We start from the raw sequence: 17,467 nt of genomic DNA on the forward strand, positions 1-17,467 counted from the left end.
AAGTATTTATTCCACGAAGATACAAAATTGAATACCATAGAGCCAGAAACTGTCCTCATTAGTCTAACTGAAAAGTTCAATTGTTGGCATTGGCCTTTGACGGGCGATTCAGGATGCAATGAGAAAATAGAATGGGATGCCCTAATCTGGATATGGCAATAAGAAAAACCCTTCCATGGTAAGGAAATTAGAGAAGATACCTTGAGGAGGAGTAGGAATTGAGACTAGGCAGGGAAAGGGGACATAGATGTAGAAAATGATATTACAAGCATGGGGACAAGCTGAGCATAGACCCCAAGTTTGACAGGTGCATTGAAGAAGACAGAGGCTCTGGAATCCAATGAGGAGGGAGAAGTGAGAATAGATAGGCATGAGTCAGACTGTATGGTTTTTGTAGTTCATTTTAGGGGGAGTATGAACAATTTTATGCTACTTTTATGCTAAAAAAACTAGACAATGTAGATAAAATAGAAAACTTCCTAAGAATGTACAAACAACCTACACTGATGCTCAAAGAAATAGAAGACTCAACAAACCAATCACAAGTAAAGAGATTGAAACAGTCATTTAACAGTTCCCCAAAATGAAAAGCCCTTGACCAGACAGTTTCACAGGTGAGTACTACCAAGTATTCAAAGAAGATTTAATACCAATGTGACTCAAGTTCTTCCAAAAAATCGAACAAGAAGGAATGCTACAAAACTCATTCTATGAAACCAATATCACCCTAACACTAAAGCCAAATAAAGCTATTACAAAAAAATAAAGTTATAGGCCCATTTCTCTAATGAATATAGATGCAAAAATCCTCAATAAAATACTTGTTAATCAAATTGAACAACACATTGAAAGAATTATCCTTCTTTATTAAGTGGATTATATACAAGGCATGTAAGGCTGGTTCAACACAAGAAAATCAATCAGCGTAATACACCACATTAATAAGTCAAAGAAGAAAAATCACATGATCTTATCAATTGACACAGAAAAGGCATCTGACAAAATACAGTATCCTTTCTTGAGAAAAATACGCAAAGAAATAGGAATTGAAGGAAACTTCTCAACATGATAAAAGCCATATAAGAAAAACCCACAGCTAACAATGTATTCAATGGTGAAAGACTGAAAACTTTCTGATTGTCATCAGGGAAAGGACAAGGATGCTCACTAACCACATTGTTCTTCAATGTAGTGGTAGAGTTTCTAGCTAAAGCAATTAGACAAGAAAAAGAAATAAAAGGCATGCAAATTGGAAAAGAAGAATTAAAATTTTCACTATTCGCAGATGATGATTATATATCTAGAAAGTCCTGAAAAATCTACAACAAAGCTGCTAGAGCTAATAAATTATTTCAGTAGAGTGTCAGTATTCAAGATCAATAAGCAAAAATCAGTAGTGTTTCTTTACATGAAAAATGCACAATCTGAGGAGGAAGTCAAGAAAAACACTCCATGTACAATAACAAGAAAAAGAATCAAATATTTAGGAATAAACTTAACCTAGGATGCAAAACACTTGTATTCAGAAAACTATAATGCATTGCAAAAAGGAATTTAAAACACCTAAATAATTGGAATAACATTTCTTGCTCATGGATTGGAAGACTAAATATCATTAAGAAGTCAATTCTACCCAAATTGATATACAGATTCAATGCAATACAAATAAAAATTCCACCAGTATTTTTTTTTAGCAAATGGAAAACACAATTATCAAGTCTATATGGAAGTGTAAGAGTCCCCAAAAGGCCAAAAACATTTTCAAAAGGAAAAGTGAAGTTGGAGGACTCTCACTTACAGACTTTAAATCATATAATTAGCTACAGTGGTAAAAACAACATGGTAATGTCATAAACATAGACACATAGACCAATGGAACCAAGTTGATGGTTCATAAACAGACACTCACATCTATGGCCAAGTGATTTTTGACAATCCTGTCAAGCCCTCCCAGTTGGGGAAGAAAAGCTTATTCAAAAAATTTTGTTGGGAGAACTGGATATCCATAGGCAAAAGAAAGAAAGAAGACCCCTATCTCACATATTATACAAAAATAAACTCAAAGTCGACCAAAGACCTGAATATAAAAGGAAGTACAATAAAGCCTCTAGAGGAATATGTAGGAAAACATCTTCAAAACCTGGTGGTAGGTGAAGGATTCATAAACCTTACACCAAAAGCACGAGCAAAAAAAGAAAACATGGATAAATGGGACCTCCTCAAACTTAAACATTCCTTTGATTCAAAGGGCTTCATCAAGAAGGTTAAAAGGCATCAAGACAATGGGAGAAAATATTTGGAAACCAATTATCTGATAAGGGTTTGATTTCCATGCTATATAGAGAGATCATACAACACAACAATTAAAAAGCAAGCAATAAATTTAAAAATGGACCAAAGATTTAAATAGACATTTCTCCAAAGAGGAAATACAAATGGCCAAAAAGCACATGAATAAATGTTTCATATCACTAGCTATTAGGGAAATGCAAATTAAAACAACAATAAGATATCATTTAACACCACATAGAACGGCCATTAATAAAAAAAATAAACAGAGAACAATATGTGCTGGAGAGGATGTGGAGAAACAGGAACACTCCTTCACTGTTGGTGGGAGTGTAAAATGGTGCAGCCTTCATGGAATACAGTTTGGAGGTTCCTGAGGAAGCTAAATATAGAACTGTCACATGATCCAGCAATTCCTCTACAAGGAATATATCCAGATGAACTAAAAACTAGGCCATAAACAGACTTCTGCACACCAATGTTCATAACGAAGTTGTTCACAATTGTCAAAGATGGAAACAACTCAAGTGTCCCTTCATGTTTGAATGTATAAACAAATGTGGTCTATACAAAGGAATATTATGCTGCAGTAAGAAGAAATGAAATTGGGACATATGTGATAACATGGATGAGTCTTGAAGACATTATGCTAAGTGAAGTAAGCCAGACACAAAAGGACAAATATTGCATGGTCTCATTAATATAAACTAAATACAAATAATAAACACATGGAATTGTATATGTTATTAGGAGATAAGAGGATTTTTGAGAATAAAGATGCTTAATGTATGTAGAAGTTTTTTTCTTTATTTTCTTTTAAATGTTACATTAAAAAGTAACAGGCCCCTTTATACCTCCCACCACCCTCACCCCACTCCTCCCACAACAACAACCTCTTGCATCATCATGGCACATTCACTGCACCTGGGGAATACATTTTGGAGCACTGCAGTCCCGCATGTACAGTGGTCTACATAGTAATCTACACTCTTCTCCAGTCCACCCAGTGGGTCATGGCAGGAAACACAATGTCCGGCAGCTGTCCTGCATCATCACCCAGGACAACTCCAAATCCTGAAAATGCACCCACATCATATCTTTTCTTCCTTCTCCCTAACATCAGCAGCTACCGTGACCACTTTCTTCACATCACTACTACAATTTCTTCCCTTACTAATCACAATAGTTCTCCAGCAGAACACCAGTAAGTCAACTCTAATCTATATCCTACTCCTCCATCCTGTAGACCCTGGGATGGTTCTGTCCAGTCCACCTCTACATCAAGAAGGGACTAACATTCCACATGGATGATGGATGCAATTCTCCTGCTTGCAGTTGTAGGCACTCTTGGCTCCCTGGTGTGGTGGTTGACCTTCTTCACCTCCCTGTTAGCTGGCCAGGATAAAAGCAATAAACCAGAGGGTATGAGTTGCAAGCCTGCTGAGGCTCAGGGCCTGGCTGTCACATGGACAGTCCAGAGATTCAGGCCTCCTGAGTATACCCAAAACCCAAAGCCAACTACAGGTCTGGTAAAAGTAACAGAAGACGCATGTGTAGAAAGATCACATCTGAGTCTAACTCCATCTCACTCAGGAATGCAAACTCATAGCATGGCCAACTGACATGGCACTGAACTGCAGAGCCATCTGCCATAAACATAGGGTCTCTGCAGCCCTCAGGAGAACCAGTACCTGGGTTTCTATCTACTTTGGCTGTCTCTGGGACCCTGCTGAGATGTGCATAAACGTTACTCCATTGATGACCTCCCAACTGTTTTTGGAGAATCATAGCCATACAAACTCATTTGTCCTTTCCATTTCCCCCTTTTGTCCAAGACAAAAAGCAGTTTTAAACACTTGATATTACATGTAGGCTGAGATATTCTGCTGGTCTGAGTTGGCCCTTTTATTCAAGGTCTTTTTCTAATTACATCATCAAATGGTGCTTGGTAGTAATGCCTTGGCACCAGGGAGGTTCATCCCCAGAAGTCATGTTCCATGCTGGGGGGAAGGTAATGCATTTACATGCTAAGATTGGCTTAGTGACCACATTTGAGCAACATGGAGGTCCTCAGGAGGTAACTCTTCAGCACCTTGCAGCTCTACGCCTAGTTCATATTTCAGGCACACAAGCTCATAATCATAGCCATCAGTATCAAGGGCTCATTGCTGGGCCGCCCATCTTTATTGGTTTTTGACATTGCACTTGGGGTATTGTTGCTGTTCATTTGGGAATGTGATAGAGCTCCCCTGGATTGGAACTCAGCACTCCCTCAGTTGTCATTTTTAACTGAAACCACTATGAAAATACCCAAACATTTTCATGTACCCTGTGTACACACCGTGGAGAACTCCCTCACAATCACGTGCCCCCTTTCAATAACACACCACACCAGTATTTCTCCCCTGCCATAGTTGAACCCTTCTGTACTCCAAAACTTCTTTAGAAAGGAAGCCTAATATATTGCCAGATTCCATAAATAGCAAAATGGTGTATAATGATGGGTTTAAAGGTTAGATACAGAATATATACTAATTTAGAAAAATTTAAAAAAGGAAAAATAAATTGGAGTATCAAAAAATGAAAAACTGAAAGTTTTGTTTTAACATTTTGCCTTTCATCACTGCTGTAGGTGTTGCCCTGCATATACCGTGGCAAGGCAATTTCTTCCATTTCTTCCTCAGTGTCTACATACTTTCTTTCTTTTTTCTTCTTCCAACTATTAAGTTTATCTTCACATAAGTTTTAGATCACAATAATTCACATATACAATATATGGAACTCCCACATACCCAACATCAAACCCTTTGTCCGTTCACAAACATTGATCTTTCTACATGTTCATATTTTATTTGCTGCAGTTCATGTACAGATATTGAAACAATAGCTTTCAAACATGATTCCATTTGAGTTTCCATTATGGTTTATATTTTAGACTATACAATTTTCTAAATTTTTAGTTATCTTATGTTTTACATTATCATTTATATTTTAGCCTATAGACTTTAATACATTTTTGGTGTAATTTAACATGTCCTATATCCATCGTTGCATGATCTTATGGAATACTTCCATTGACCCACAGTTACACTGATACCATCTATTCAACACCTTTTTCCCCATCCTCTCAGGGCCCACTGTGAAATTCAATCTTCATTACATGAAGGACCATATTCAGATATACTTGCAACAATGTTGAGAGCTTGACGTACTCGACTGCCCTAACCCACTGGGAGCCACCAATTCTCTCAAGAGGTAAAATTCCCTCTATTTGAGAACATCAGTTCTCCCCAGGATGTGGGTATACATTCACCCTCATTGTATGGGTCTCCAACCAATAGTATAACCCATTATGACACTCTCCCTAGAAGCTTTCCATGTGTCAGACCCCCCCCTTAAGCATCTTAAAACAGGTAACCTTCTATACTATATTTTCTAGAGTTTTCTCTAATTTATAATTTCAACCACATACCTGACAGTTTCCTATGTTCAAATGTTCTGCCCACCGTCCCCCCAAAAAATTCGGCCATCTGATCCATTCTTTCATCTCCAGCCCCCCTCATGCTCACAAAGCCCTGCCTCGAGGTATCTTTATGCCCCCATTTTATCCCTCCTCTGTACAAATACTTATATTCAGCTTATCATAGCTTTCACCCATGCAGGTGTCAGCTTGCACCCTTTCTCCACTCCCCAACTTCCTTTAAGCATATCATCCAGTCACTCTGAAGCTGTTTCTATCTGTCTGAAACAGCTTGGTTTACTTATTTCTTATCAGAGAGGTCATGTAGTATTTGTCCTTCAATGCCTGGGTTACTTCACTCAATATAAAGTTCTCAAGATTCATCCATGTTATCAAATGTGTTTGTAGTGTATTTGTTCTTATAGCTGAGTAGTATTCCATTGTATGTATACACATTTTATTTATCCATTCATCTCTTGATGGCATTTGGATTGATTCCAACTTTTGCCAACAGTGGATAGTGCTGCTATGAACATTGGTGTGTGTATATCAGCTTGTGTCCTTCTTTTCAGATCTTCTGGGTATATACCCAGCAGTGGAATTGCTGATTCATATGGTAAATCTGCACCTAGTTTTTTGAGAAACTACCAAACTGTCCTCCAGAATGGCTAGGTCCTTCTGCATTCCAACCAGCAGTGGATGAGAGTTCTCATTCCTCCACATTCTCTCCAGCACCTGTAGATCTCTGATTTTTTGATAGCTGCCAGAATTATGGGAGTAATATGGTATCTCATTGTGTTTTGACTTGCATTTCCCTAGTAGCTAGTGATTTTGAGCATTTCTTCATGTGCCTTTTGGCTATTTGTAAAATTTCTTTTGAGAAGCATCTGTTCAAATCTTTTTCCCATTTTTTAAATGGGTTGCTTGTCTTTTTATTTTCAAGATATAGGAATTCTTTATAAATGCAAACAAAGATGTACTTACCAAATCCAATGGATGTGTCATGATGATGGGAATGAGTGTTGCTGGGGGGGGGGAGAGGTGGGGTGGGGGGATGGGGTTGATTGGGACCTCACATATATATTTTTAATGTAATATTATTACAAACTCAATAAAAAAAAAGATATATGGTTACCAAATATTTTCTCCCACTGTGTAGACTCTCTTTTCACTTTCTTGACAAAATCCTTTGAGGTGCAGAAGGCTTTAATTTTGAGGAAGCCCATTTATCTATTTGTTCTTTGGCTGCTCATCCTTTGGGTGTGAAGTTCATGAAGCCGTTTCCTATTACAAGGTCCTGTAGATGCTTCCCTACATTGCTTTCCAAAGTCTTTATGGTCTTGGCTCTTATATTTAGGTCTTTCATTCATCTTGAGTTGATTTTTGTAAAAGGTGTGAATTGGTAATCCTCTTTCATTCTTTTAAGTATGGATATCCAGTTCTCCAGGCACCATTTGTTGAAGAGGCCATTCTCTCACAGTTGAGAGGTTTGGTGGCCTTGTTGAATACCATATGGCTGTTTATTTGAGGATCTATATGAGAACTCTCATTTCAAGTCCGTTGGTCAGTATGTCTATTCTTCTGTCAATACGATGCCATTTTCACAACTGTAGCTTTGTAGTACATTTTGGAGTCAGGTAGTGTGATTCCTCCAATTTCACTTTTCTTTTTCAATATGTCTTTGGTTATTTGGGACCACTTTCCTTTCCAAATAAATATCATAGTAAGTTTATCTAGTTCATTAAAGAATGCTGCGTGGATTTTTATTGGGATTGCATTGAATCCATAGATCAGTTTTGGTAGGATAGACATTTTAATGATATTTAGTCTTCCTATCCATGGGCAGGGAATATTCTTCCATTTCTTTAGGTCTTCTTTGATTTCCTTGAGCAGTGTTTGTAGTTTTCTCTGTATAAGTCCTTTACATCTTTATTTAAATGTATTCCTAGGTATTTTATTTTTTTTATTTACTATTGGAAATGGTATTTGATTTCTGATTTCATCCTCAGATTGATCATTATTGGTATACAGAAATGGTATTGATTATTGCATATTGATTTTGTAACCTGTGACTTTACTGAACTCATTTATGAGTTCTAGAAGATTTCTTGTAGACTTCCCAGGGTTTTCTATGAATAGGATCATATCATCTGCAAATAGTGAAATTTTCACTTCTTCCTTTCCAATTTGGATGGCTCTTATGTCTGGTTCTTCCCTCAGCGCTTGAGCAAGTAGTTCTAAGACAATGTTAAATAGAAGGGCTGATAGTGGGCATCCTTCTTTTTTTCTTGATCTTAGAGAGAAAGATTTTAGATTTTCAACATTGTAAATGATGTTAGTTGTGGGTTTTTCATATATGCTCTTTATCATGTTGAGAAAATTTCCTCTATTCTGATCTTTTGCATTGTTTTTATTAGGAAAGTGTGCTGTATTTTGTCAAATGCTTTTTCTGCATCTATAGATATGATCATGTGATTCTTTTTCCTTCAGTCTGTTTATATGGTGTATTACATTAATTGATTTTCCTATGTTGACCCATCCTTGCATACCTGGAATGAATCTCACTTGGGCATGGTGTATAATTTATTTAGTGTATTGTTGAATATGATTAGCAAGTATTTCTTTGAGGATTTTCATGTCTAAGTTCATTAGAGGGATTGGTCTGTAATTTTCCCTTCTTGTGGTGTCTTTGGCTTTGGTATTAGAGTAATGTTGGCATCATAGAATGAGTTAGGCAATGTTCCTTGTATTTTTATTTTTTGGAAGAGTTTAAGCATGATTGGTGTTAGTTTTTTCTGGAATGCTTGGTAGAATTCACCTGTGAAGCTGTCTGGCCCAGGGCTCTTCTTAGTTGAGAGGTTTTAATGACTGATTCTATCTCTTTACTTGTGATTGGTTTGTTGAGATCATCAGTTTCTTCTTTCATCAATGTAAACTGCTTATGTGTTTCTAGGAATTTGTCCATTTCCTCTAAATTGTCCTTCTTCTTGGAATATAGTTTTTCAAAATATCCTTTTATAATAGTCTTTATTTCTGTGGGGTCAATGTTGATATCTCCTTTCTCATTTCTTATTTTGCATATTTGCATCATCTTCCTTCTTTTTTTCTTTGTTAGTCTAGGTAACGGTTTGTCAATTTTATTGATCTCAAAAAACCAGCTCTTGGTTTTGCTCATTTTTTCAAGTGCTTTCTTTTTTTCTATTTCATTTAGTTCTGTGCTGATCTTTGTTATTTCTTTCTTTCTTCTTCCTTTGTGTTTAGTTTGTTGTTTTTTTCACTACTTCCTCCAATTGTACAATTAGTTATTCAATTTTAGCTCTTTCTTCTTTTTTGATGTATGAATTTATGGCTATAAATTTCCCTATCGGTATTGCTTTTGCTGCATCCCATAAGTTTGGATATGTTGTGTTATAATTTTCATTAGTTTTAAGGTAGTTATTAATTTCTTTTGTCATTTCCTCCTTGACCCACTGTTTTTCTAAGAGTGCTGTTTAACTTCCAAATCTTGGTGCCAAATCTTGGTCTCTGTCCCTTGAAGTTTTCCAGCTTCATTCTACTGTGGTCAGAGAAATTATTTTGTATGATTTCAGTCTTTCTGAATTCATTGAGACTTTTTCTGTGGCCTAGCATGTAATTGTACAAGTATATGTCTTGGGTAGGCCTGTTGGAATTTATGCTGTTTGGAGTGCATTGTGCTTCCTGGACATGTACATCCATCTCCCTCAGTAGATTTGGGAAGTTTTCAGCCATTATTTCCTCCAACACCCCTTCTGTCCCTTTTCCCTTCTCTTCTCCTTCTGGGATGCCTGTAATGTATATGTTTGTGTGTTTTCCATTGTCATTCAGATCCCTAAATCCATGCTGGAATTTTTCTTTCTTTTTATCGATCACTTCTACTATCTGTTTGATTTCAGATATACTGTCTTCCACGCCACTAATTCTTTTCTGTGCCTCTTTGAGTCTGCTGTTATTTGCTGAGAGTGTATTTTTGATTTCTAGAATTGTGCTGTTCATCACCATCACATCTTTTATCTTTTTGTGTATGATTGCAATTTCTTCTGTATTCTCTCTAAGTGTTTTCTTCATATTCTTAATCTCTTCCTCCACCTCATCAAATTTGTCCCTAATATATGTTTTGAGAGCTTTAATTACTTGTTTGATGTTCTGTTACTCTTCCTGATTTTAGTTTGTTCATTGGATTGGAGCATGTTTTCCTGATTATTATTTTGGTTTGTAATTTTTTGTTGCTGTCTTGTCATCATTTTATATTGATGGTTTTAATCAGTTGCTTATCTTCTTTGTCTAGTTTGGTGTTTAATTAGTTGTTTTTGCATGTGTGTTAATTCTTCTCTTTGTCACTTTGTTCTTATTCTATTTCCTTGTTGTTGGCTAAGTTCACTTGAAGGAAAATATTAAGGTCAGGGACAGCCAAAAGAGTAAGAGAAGAAAAATGAACAATAGTAACATTGATAATAAATATTAAGAGGAACCATGTGTGATCTAGGAGAATGGATATTTGACTCATGTAAGGTATGTATACTTATAACAGTATGAAAAGTAGTGTATGTATAATGAGACAGTAAACTAAATATGGGGAGGAATATAGTGTGAATTAAAAGGCCAGTGTGATATATATGCATTGCTGTGATCTAGGCCTCCTGTGAAGAGAAGCTCAATAATTAGCGGGGGGGGGGGGAAAGATAGGATGTAGAATTTTTTCCAAGTCAACATGTATTCTTTATATAACCTTTAAACCCATCGCTATATGCCATTTCCTAGTAAGGGACCCTGACATTATATTGGGCTTCAAATTTCAGGGAGTTCTGGATCACAGAGTGGTTCAACAAAGGCAATGGAGGAATACTGGTATGGGATACCATTGACCGGGGATATATGGCTGACAGGGAGCTGTACAGAACATATGTCCAGGGTGCATGGCAATGTTTGGATATTCTCATAGTGGCAACAATTAAAAACCACAGCAGGGGGGGCACTGGGTTCCTGGCCAGTGGTGCTCTGTCGTGGTCCCTAGGGGAGCAGCGACAGTCTCCCAGGTGCAGTGGCGGGGACCGGGAGGGAGTGAGGGTTCAACAGTGAGTCCCTGATGCTAGTGACTATGCTTGTGAGCTGATAAGCCTAAAATAAGAACAAGGCCTAGAGCAGCATTGTGCCTGGGAATTTCCTCCTGTCAGCCTTCATGTTACTCAAATGTGGCCAGTCTCGAAGCCAAACTCAGCATGTAAATGCAATGCCTTCCCCCCAGCATGGGACATGACACCTGGGGATGAGCCTCCCTGGCACCGAGGGACCACTATCAACTACCAACTGATGATGCAACTGGAAAATGACCTCTTACGGAAGGTTCAACGTGGATCAGCGGAATGTCCTTGTCTACATAAAATAACATGAGTTTAAAATGCTGTTTGACCTAATGTAAGGGGGAAATGGAAAGGAGAAATGAGTTTATATGGCTACGAGTCTCTAAAAAAGAGTCTGGAGGCTGGCAGAAGGATTGCCCCTATGCACAACTGAGCAGAGTCTGAGAGACAGATAAAGCAGATACAACCCCCAGATATCGGTTCCTTCGAGGGCTAAAGAGACCCATGGGAGTTATGGTCATGGCCGATGGGGTTAACTACCAGGTCAGATGGCCCCTCTTTGGAACTGGTGTTTATGTGTGACGAATCTGGACTCAGATGGGAACTCTCTTCATAAGACTCTCATGCTAATGTGCTGGAGGTGCAGTTAGTGTCGGGGTTTAAGATATATTTAGGGGATTTGAATCTCTGGACTGACAATGTGATAGCCAGGTACTGAGCCTCAACAGACTCCAGCACCTACAATCTGACTTATTGGGCTCACCACACTCAGCTAAGATGGAGTTGAAGAAGGACAACCACCACACCATGGAGCCTAGAGTGATTACAACTGGAAGTGGGAGGATTGCATCCAGCATCCATGTGGAATCTGAGCCTCCTCTTGACATAGAGGTGCAATGGACACAACCAATCCAATGTCCACATAGAAAAGGTGGCATTGGATTGAGAAAAGTGGACATGATGGCTGATGGGTATGGGGAAAGACAGGAAGAGATGAGTGGTAGAGGCGTCTTTGGGACATGGAGCTGCCCTGGATGGTGCTTCAGGGGCAAACACTGGACATTGTAAATCCTCACAGGGCCCACTGAATGGAATGGGGGAGAGTGTTTGCCATGGTGTAAACCGTTGACCATGGGGTGTGGGGGTGCCCAGAGAGGTACTTGCCAAATGCAATGGCTGTGTCATGATGATGGGAGGGAGTGTTGCTGGGGGGGGGGGGGAAGAGGTGGGGTGGGAGTGGTAGGGTTCAATGGGACCTCATATATATATTTTTTTAATGTAATATTATTACAAAGTCAATAAAATAAAAGAAAAAAAAAAGAAAGAAAAAAGGCCAGTGTGTTCAGGAGAGAGGGAAAGAGTAAAAAAAGGACAGTAATATAAAGAGTAAATATAAGACAGAAAACAGAGCAAAGGTATTAGAAATAAATTCAGAAAAATAGGGGGGCAAACAAAGAGATGTGTAATGTAAGAGAAACAATAAATGATGGAGGATAGAAAGATGTACAGGAAAGGGGATAGTGTTGGTGACCAAAATCAATATACACACAAAAGTGGAATGGAGAATGAGGAAATACAGCAAATGTGAATCACTCCCTGCAGCACCTAATATTTTAAAAAATTTAAAAAAGGAGATGAAAGAAAGAAAAGGAAAAAAGGGACAAAAAGGAGGGGGTAAGTAAGCAAGAAAAAGAAAAAGAGAAAAAAGAAAAAGAAAAGAAAAAGACCTTGGGGGATTAAGAGAAAGAAAACAAGAAGACAACCCAATAAAATGCCAGACAAAGTTTCAAGCAAGGTATCTCTTTGCAGTTAAATAAAATGCTTAGGGATTTGACATTCTCCCCTTTTCCCCTCCTTACTTCCCTGTCACCCAGGGCAGCAGGAAAGCTGCCTGAGAGGTCCAGTAGGAGATTCAAGTGGGTCCTTGTTGAACCAGCTCTACACAGAAAACAGTGACTTTTGTTTTCCAGAGAGAGAGCACCCACAGCTCACCAGGAACCCCAAGTATGCTATTGGAAGCTTGGAAAGCACCTCCTACAGTCCCTCTCCTTTAGGTGTGCTATGAGAGGGCTAGTTGATTTTCCGACTCCACTTTCTCCCAGACCAAGTTTCATATCACAGGGTATTTAGGTGAATTGGGTTTTGTCAGGAGATTCACTACTCCTTTCTTCCCAGGCTCTCCCCAAGCCAGCTGGTATGCTCCTCGAAGCACAGATACACAGAAAAAAGAGGGAGGGAGAACCAGAAAATTGAACCTTCACTCGCTTGGCCCCTTTGCTGCACCTTCTACCGAATCCCTCCCACTCATGGAGTCAGTCCAGAACTGGAGGGCCTGGGCAATCCCGGACCTCCAGAAGTGCTGGACTTGGGAAACGGAAGCCCAGAACACTGCAGACTCAGAGTATGTAGGTGTGTGGAATGCGGGCTATGGAGCTTAGGGGACACAGACCTGGGGACCACGTATCTGGGGATCATGGTGCCCAGGGACACCACCACACAACTGACAGTTCTCAGGGATCATTGTGGCCACCAGCCATAAGTGGAAGGGTCCCGCCTCCCCACAGCTTTCGACCTCTGTGCTTGTAACCTGCAATTCTACCTTTAGCAAGCACTACTTCTGTCACTGTCTCTAAAAAACAGACTTCCATACACCACCTGCCTTGCAAGGTCCTGAAACAGCCTGCTCCGGCAAGACTCCAACACCACTTTGCTGCTTCTTTGCAGTTGCACTCACTCAGACACCACCTTGCCCTGCCTCCTCCTGTAGAAGTTTTAATTAACTGGACTTAAAAGTGTAGTGATGGATAGAGTTGATAATAACACATTATAGTGAGTAGTAACTGGATTATAAATGGGATTGTGGCTGAAAAAGTTAGTCTGGGGAAGTAAATGTCAATAGAAAGAAAGCTAAAGAATAACTAAGAGGGAAGCAGACTTGGCCCAGTGCATAGGGCATCCATCTACCACATAGGAGGTCCGCAGTTCAAACCCCAGGCCTCCTTGACCCATGTGGAGCTGGCCCATGTGCAGTGCTGATGCACACAAGGAGTGCCCTGCCACGCAGGGGTGTCCCCGCATAAGGGAGCTCCATGTGCAAGGAGTGAGCCCCATAAGGAGAGCCGTCCAGTGCAAAAGAAATTTCAGCCTGCCCAGGAATGGCAGGCAGCACACAGCAAGATGACGCAACAAAAAGAAACACAGATTCCCATGCCACTAACAACAACAGAAGCGGACAAAGAAGAGCACACAGGAGATAGACACAGAGAACAGACAACTGGGTCAGGGTGGGGGGGGAGAAATAAATAAATAAATCTTTAAAAAAAATAAAAGAATACCTGAAGGACTGAAATACACAGTAAACCCAGAGGCAGTTGAGAATTGTGGTTAAGGGTGCAAATACAAGCAAGTTCTTCTGTGAACTAGAGCAGATGTATATCACTATTGTATATACATGGAAAACTACAATTAGTGTGACCTGTAGACTGTGGTTAACAGCAATACTATAATATTCTTGCATAAATGTCAAGCTGTACTGTGTTGATAAAGGAGGTGTATGGAAAAAGTGTGCTAAATGTATGCTATGGGCAGAGGACGTGGCCCAGTGGTTAGGGCATCCATCTACCACATGGGAGGTCCGCAGTTCAAACCCTGGGCCTCGTTGACCCATGTGCAGCTGGCCCATGTGCAGTCCTGATGCACACAAGGAGTGCCCTGCCATGCAGAGGTGTCTCCTACATAGGGGAGCCCCATGCACAAGGAGAGCACCCCAGAAGGAGAGCTGCCCAGCGTGAAAGAAAGTGCAGCCTGCCCAGGAATAGTGCCACACACACAGAGAGCTGACACAATAAGATGACACAATAAAAAGAAACACAGATTCCTGTGCTGCTGACAATAACAGAAGCGGACAAAGAAGACACACCAAATAGACACAGAGAACAGACAACTGGGGTCGGGCTGGGGAAGGGTAGAGAAATAAATAAATAAATAAATCTTAAAAAAAAAAGAAAGATAAAGGTTTGCATGACTCTAAAAAAAAAGGATGCTAATGGACCATGATTGGTAGTAATAGTCTGGTCATATTGTCTCATAATCTGTAACAAATGTTCAACAAGGGTGTGGAATTGTATGGGAAATTTACATATCTGTATGATTGTTTTGCAAGTTCACAATATTTGTAATAAAAATATATTTAAAAAATAATATGGGTTGGGGAAAAAATACACCAAATGTAAGATAGGAACTATAGTTGGTAGTAATATTGTGAAGATGTTCATGCACAGTTTGTAACAAATGTTTCACAATGCAAAGAGTTGGTGAAAGGGTGATGTATGAGACACCTGTGTGATGTTATGTATGTATATTTTGTAAGATCACAATCTTTAGTGTGCATGCTAATGTATGAATGATATACTTCCATAAAATATAAAAAGTTTTTTAAGAATAGAGTGTTCAGAGATGATGAAGAAAGAGTTGGCCTTGCTGATTCTGAAACTTCAAGATTCAGAGAGCCACTTACGCACACATTGTTGTGACTGGCAATGGAAGAAATTGAGCATTGATGTGGAGTAAGTGGCCACAGTAGTTGCTGAGGGCAGGGAGAGGGAAGAAAAGAGGTGATGTGGGGACAATTTTGGGACTTGGAGTTGTCCTAAATGATATTGCAAGGACAGATGCTGGACATTATATATCCTGCCATAACCTACTGAATGGACTGGGGGAGAGTGTAAACTAAAATGTAAACTATAATCCACGTGGTGCAGCAGCGCTCCAAAATGTATTCACCAAATGCAACAAATGAACCACAATGATGAATGAGGTTGTTGATGTGGGAAGAGTGGGGTAGGGGGTTTATGGGAACCTCTTATTTTTTTGATGTAATTTGTGATCTATGTATCAATACAATTAAAAATGATGCAATTGGGGGTGGGGAGTGGGGTGTAAAGGAACTTCTTATATTTTTTCAGTGTAACATTTTGGAAAAAATTCTACTCATTCCCTATAAATGTGTGTTATTTTCATAATTAATTATCTTTAAAGACATTTTCAATGATATGTTTTAAACTCTAAAAAAAGAAGTAATATTGGATATGAATGGACTCTGTAAAATAAAGCCAAAAGAATCTATGAAAGTACAGTTCTATAATTAACAATGTACCAACCCACCATGTATGGATTAACAATTCTAATACTTCTATGCATTTGCACTGGAATCAAGTTTCATAGATAGTTGACAGATGAGGGAATATTTTTCACACTGTGAAATAGGTGATTATAGATAAGCAAGGGAGGAGACTAGAATGTTCTATATGTTACTAGTTTAGATTTATTAACTCATGTATCAGTAAATATAGAGTGTTGTATGTAGGCATATTTATAAACATGTTTATACACACATATGTTTCCTCACACTCTCTTCAGAGAGGCCTTAGAAGGCACAGTACCATGGAACTCAGAACATGGAATTTATCACCATTATCCAATAAGTGTCTTCTTGGAGAAATTGTTGACTCTAGGAGAGAAACATGCAAGAAATGACTGGCACAATTTATAGTACCATAGAGTAAATATGTGCTAAAATAAAAGTCTCAATGATGGGGTTATACTACAGATAATGAGTACAGCTGACATTTTACACCCATGGCCAAAAGTGGAACAAATTAAACAAGAAAAGTAATATTGTATCACTACTAAAAGTATCATATAAATTTCATGAGTTCATCCTGATATTAATAAATAATTGATTAAATAAATAAGAAGAGACAAATCTCTCTTGCAGGAAAAAAATCAATAATTTATGTAGATATTACTTTTTCAAGGCCATGGAGAAAAATCCCACTCTTGAAGTATGGGTTTCACTTAGTGACTTCTTCCCAAAGGTGATATAAGGAAGGTTAGAGATATGAGGAACTTTATGCTGGGGAACCACAAAACACTGCTGAAAGAAGTCAATATCAACAATGATAAGTCATGTTGATAGGATGCACCCTGGTTATGATGGTATGAAAATGATACTTTATTTCTGGTGCATTCTTCCAAAAACCCATAAGCTCAGTCTAATCATGAGAAGAACATCAGAAAATTCAAACTGAGGGAAACTTTACAATATATCTTACCTACACTCCTCGAAAGTATCCAGGTTATCAAAACCAAGAAGAGTCTGGGAAGCTGCCACAATCACAAAGTGACTAAGAAGTTATGACAAATAAATAAAAGGTGTTATTTTGGATGGCAGATGGTACGAACAGGGGAAAGGGGGTAAGAGGTTCTTGGAAACTATCTATAACATCCTTACAGGATTTCTGCAACTCTAAAACTGTTCTAAATATTAAGTTTATTAAGAAGTAAAATTTTTAGTGAAATGCAAATTCCTGGGATCATAAAACTCCAAGATTCAATACCGACACAATTATATGCATTGGAAAATTACTCCGATTTCACAGAGTAATTGGAATAACTAAATAAGATGATAAACAAGAAATGACTGACATTATGCCAAGCATTAATAGTGAAAACTTTATGATTCAACCCCACATATGCTAACTCATCACACCTCCTTCCATGCATCCACTCTTCTATTTTCATCCCTCATCATCTTTCCAAAGTTTTTACAACAGATAGA

The sequence above is a fragment of the Dasypus novemcinctus genome, chromosome 22 (genome assembly GCF_030445035.2).
Source record: "Dasypus novemcinctus isolate mDasNov1 chromosome 22, mDasNov1.1.hap2, whole genome shotgun sequence".
Classification (NCBI taxonomy): Eukaryota; Metazoa; Chordata; class Mammalia; order Cingulata; family Dasypodidae; genus Dasypus; species Dasypus novemcinctus.